At 42.2% G+C, this 5,077-nt stretch overlaps 1 long non-coding RNA gene across 2 annotated transcripts; it reads right to left on the reverse strand.

The window, feature by feature from the left end:
* Positions 1-279: 279 nt before the first annotated feature.
* On the reverse strand, positions 280-2,838 carry LOC117753988. 2 transcript variants are annotated; one of them, XR_004612339.1, is made up of 4 exons: positions 1,968-2,838; positions 1,776-1,843; positions 1,557-1,668; positions 280-328 (listed from the first exon to the last, which is right to left on the reverse strand). It is a non-coding gene; the product is annotated as an uncharacterized LOC117753988 (long non-coding RNA). The 2 variants fall into 2 exon arrangements; XR_004612338.1 differs by having other exon boundaries at positions 1,776-2,838.
* Positions 2,839-5,077: the final 2,239 nt, after the last annotated feature.

Consider the following 5,077-nt stretch of genomic DNA (forward strand, 5'->3'; position numbering starts at 1 on the left):
CAACTGTAGGATAATAATAGTATTTTATTCAAATGTTACATTTTACGGTAAAATACTGGCAGCTGTGGTTGCCAGAAATTCACCGTAAAAAATACAGTACAAATTGCATTACAAACCACTGTAAACCACACATATTCAGTGCACATATTCTGTGAAAAACAGATTTAACTGATTCAATAACTTGTTCATTAAATTCTCAAAGCAGTGTTGATGTTTTTGCTGATCTTGAAAAAACATGTGTGCCCATATACATGAAGGACAATCCCATACAGTCACATAGACATGGTATGATGTTCAGGAAACTTTTTAGTAGGTCTTTTCATCATCGCTGTGGATGACAAACAAACAATAATAGTTATATCAACACTAATAATACAACAATTTGCATAGTATTTAAAGAGTGGCTAAGTTTTTCTCACAACAAATATGAAAAATAATTATACGAAACATTAAAGTTAACAAAGAAGGCCATAAATGTTCAAATCTGAGAAATCCAGCAGTAAAAGCAACAGAACCAAGGTGGTTTAACTCAGCGGTCCCCAACCTTTTTTGCGCCACGGACCGGTTGGATGTCAGACAATATTTTCACGGACCGGCCTTTAAGGTGTGGCTACGGAGCCTCACTACGGAGGCCCTCTGGTACGGCCTCTGGTGACATCGGTAGATTTTTTTTTTTTATTTAACGAAATTAACAAATTGTTAATACGCGGCCTCAAATTAATTATTGCGTGGCCACGTATTAACAATGCGTGGACACGAATTACTGCCTTTTCCCCATCGCAAAAAAAACTTCCCAGAGACGTTTGTTTTTTGCTCATTTTTGCTACCGTGTGGGTTTGTGTTTAGCGAAAAAGTCACGTGACCGAGACAAGCGTCTTGACATGCGTAAAGCATGAGTCATAACGGAGAGGATCCGGTCATTTTTCAAAATAAAACACCGTTCAGAATCAGATAATAAATAAAACAGAAATAATGTAAGTTGTTTATTCTTTCTGTGCGGCCCGGTACCAAATGACCCACAGCCCGGTACCGGTCCGCGGCCCGGGGGTTGGGGACCCCTGATTTAACTAACCTGTTGAACATCAAATGGGAACACTGTGCTTACAAAAATAAATAAATGTAAGGTCTTCTTTTGTTAAAAGTTCAGTGTGTAAAATGTAGTGACATCTAGTGGTAAAGTTGCATGTTGTAGCGGAATACCCCTCACCTCACCCTCCCCTTCCAAACATGAAAGAGAACCTGTGGTAAACTTCACTTTTCACAAAAACTCAAAGGGTGTTTAGTTTGTCCAGTCCGGGCTATTGTAAAAAACATGGCTGCCTCTGGAGAGAGTACCCACTCCCGATGTCAATATAAAGTATTTCAAGATAAAATAGTCTAACATAAAGGGTACATTCTAGAGTAAAGAAAACAACAATTCGTACAATTTAGATGAAACACACTAGTGAAAAAAATAGTACTATTTTATATAAAATTTCTGCAAATAGATCCCTTTCACCTAAATCTTACACACTGAATCTTTAAATGAACATACACTGAACTGTACAACCACTTACCACTGTTTATCCTTGACAAGACTGGTATCTGATCAGAGGCGTAGACTGGTGGGACAGCTCAGAGGTTGCTTAGGTCCACATGAAGTAGGACCACTGGTAGAAGTAATAAGACCTGAAAGAAAGTAAGGACATATAGTAGTCATATATGGAGGAACACATATTTACTTGGGTCGTTTGCTGCACATCATCCCCAATTTTCATTTCGGATCAGAAACTCACCATTTCCTTGGTGTCCCAAAAGCCAGCATGTTGTTCCCTCCCACCGCTCAGGAGTTTTAATACAATGTCTGAAAGGTGGCAGGAGTGAAATTCTTAATATCTTTGACATGAGGACAATTTATACAAGGTCAGTGGGCACAAATTATAAAGAGAATTTACTCTTAATAGGTTTAAATAGTTAAGTTTACTTACCTCAAAGAAGATCCAAAGAACTGAACAATTTCAGTAGCCCTCCACCTACTGTGAAGTGTCTCAAAAGCACTCAAACAAAGGCTTAGATGTTCTTCACATTTTTTCAAGCATCAAAAGTTTGAGTGTGACAGAATACCCTAGAAAACTGCTTTTGGCAAAATATTAAAAAAATATATATATATACAAATTATAATAATAAAATCTGAGAATCTTTTCAGAATCATATAATAAGCCTGTCTTCCACACAAAGTATTTGACAAAAACAAAAGAGCAGCCTGTAAAAAACAAAGATAAAACACTGCTGTTGCCTTGACCTTATTGTTCAAGTAATAATTAGGAATTATTCATTCCAATAAAATGTGCAACACACCAGTTTACATACCTTTAAAAGAACCAAACCAACCCTACTTATTAAAACACAGTAGGAACCGTAACCTCTTGAAAGTTGCTTCTGGCAAAAAAAAAAAAAGTACACGTAGGAAACCTTCCTCTATGTAATTTTGATGTAACACTCTGTCCTTGACAGTACAATAAGCCATTTCATATAAATTGATATGAACCAAACCAACCATGCTTATTCAAACACTCAAACCGACTAAAAAAATACTGTTTTGAATAACACTGGATAACAGCTAAGGTACAGTAAAGTGCATACTGTTCCATACAGATACTGTAGCTGAACAGTTCAGTTGAAAAAGTCACTCTTTAACATATCTCTCTCCACTCATGATCAGAGAGATCTGTGATGAGGGTGAGGACTCTTGGGTTTACGGAAAGTTGCTTCTTGTTCTTCTTTGTTTCAACTTTCGTGCCCTTCTCTGGATTGATGAGGAAGAAACACCTTTTTGAACACAAGAATTCATAATCAACCACTATAGCGACTTAATTTGTGTTGCGGTTAAAATTTCTGTTGACATTTTATTTTATTTGGTCTTGGACCTTAATTTCAGTTCGGTCAAATGACCTTTTATTTAAGTTTGGTCGTATAAAGGTAGATGTCACAATGCAGCCAAATATCCTGGTTCCTCCCTCTGCCAGTGTCCTACCTTGTTGTGTAGCATCGTCCTGGTTGGTCTGACACACACCCCTCCCAGTAAATATAATTGAAATAGTAGGTGGACACGTTGGAGATGCTGTCGAGGTGGAAGAAGTGTGCGGACAGAGCCCCGAGTAGAGGCAGCAACCACCGCACCAACATTGGGGAAGAGGCAGGTTAGAGCCGCCTCAGAGTTCTGGTGGTCTGCAGGCGGCCTCATGCGGCCTCGACATGTCCTAAGTTTAATCATGACTTCTCAGATAAATGATTTTCTTCATATGTTTTAATTCTCAATCAAACAGTTTGGAAAAAGTGAATCAGGGCACATTTCAAAATATATACATATTATTTGTAATATATAAAAAGAGCAGATAAAACACATATTGAGTTCTTGACAGTTCGGTCTCCTCACTCCAGTCTTTGGTTTGTCAGAAGAAGAGTTTCAACTGCTGTCTTCTTTCTCCTGGCTGCCCTCCTTCTCTTCCCTGGGCAAGTTTCTTCCAACACTGGCACCTCCTCTTCATCCCTCTTCCTCTTCTTGAGGGAAGGAACCTGGCTTGAGTTGGAGGGGGCAGGTTCCTCCTCTTCATCCCTCTTCCCCTTCTTGAGGGAAGGAACCTGGCTTGAGTTGGAGGGGGCAGGTTCCTCCTCTTCATCCCTCTTCCTCTTCTTGAGGGAAGGAACCTGGCTTGAGTTGGAGGGGGCAGGCTCCTCCTCTTCATCCCTCTTCATCTTCTTGAGGGAAGGAACCGGGCTGCCCTCCTCGGCCAGGCTGAGAGTGCTGCTGGAGGAGTCCTCGTTAAGGATTATATGGTCTCCATGTCCTAAAGGAGGAGACCCTCTTGAGGGAAGGAACCTGGCTAGAGTTGGAGGGGGCAGGTTCTGACTTGTCGTTGCCTCTGACAAAAGTCTGCAGCTCTTTTTTGAGGCTCGTGTTTCTCCTCTTTGTTGAGGGGTTGCCATCAGATGTGGGATCATCCCTCTTCCTCTTCTTGAGGGAAGGAACCTGGCTTGAGTTGGAGGGGGCAGGTTCCTCCTCTTCATCCCTCTTCCTCTTCTTGAGGGAAGGAACCTGGCTTGAGTTGGAGGGGGCAGGTTCCTCCTCTTCATCCCTCTTCCTCTTCTTGAGGGAAGGAACCTGGATTGAGTTGGAGGGGGCAGGCTCCTCCTCTTCATCCCTCTTCCTCTTCTTGAGGGAAGGAACCGGGCTGCCCTCCTCGGCCAGGCTGAGAGTGCTGCTGGAGGAGTCCTTGTTCAGGATTATATGGTCTCCATGTCCTAAATCGTCAGAGCTCTGATCCCGGCAGATGTCCACATTTCAAAATATATACATATTATTTGTAATATATAAAAAAAGCAGATAAAACACATATTGAGTTCTTGAGAGTTCGGTCTCCTCACTCCAGTCTTTGGTTTGTCAGAAGAAGAGTTTCAACTGCTGTCTTCTTTCTCCTGGCTGCCCTCCTTCTCTTCCCTGGGCAAGTTTCTTCCAACACTGGCACCTCCTCTTCATCCCTCTTCCTCTTCTTGAGGGAAGGAACCTGGCTTGAGTTGGAGGGGGCAGGTTCCTCCTCTTCATCCCTCTTCCTCTTCTTGAGGGAAGGAACCTGGATTGAGTTGGAGGGGGCAGGCTCCTCCTCTTCATCCCTCTTCCTCTTCTTGAGGGAAGGAACCGGGCTGTCCTCCTCGGCCAGGCTGAGAGTGCTGCTGGAGGAGTCCTCGTTCAGGATTATATGGTCTCCATGTCCTAAATCGTCAGAGCTCTGATCCCGGCAGATGTCCACATTTCAAAATATATACATATTATTTGTAATATATAAAAAGAGCAGATAAAACACATATTGTGTGACTCCAGTCTTTGGTCTTCCTCTTCCTGAGGGAAGGAACCTGGCTTGAGTTGGAGGGGGCAGGTTCTGACTTGTCGTTGCCTCTGACAAAAGTCTGCAGCTCTTTTTTGAGGCTCATCTTTCTCCTCTTTGTTGAGGGGTTGCCATCGGATGTGGGATCATCCCTCTTCCTCTTCCTCCGGGACTTTACTGGGCCTGTTTGCCCACTTGTGTCTTTTCGTTCATTC

This window comes from Hippoglossus hippoglossus, chromosome 20, assembly GCF_009819705.1.
Source record: "Hippoglossus hippoglossus isolate fHipHip1 chromosome 20, fHipHip1.pri, whole genome shotgun sequence".
NCBI classification, from domain to species: domain Eukaryota; kingdom Metazoa; phylum Chordata; class Actinopteri; order Pleuronectiformes; family Pleuronectidae; genus Hippoglossus; species Hippoglossus hippoglossus.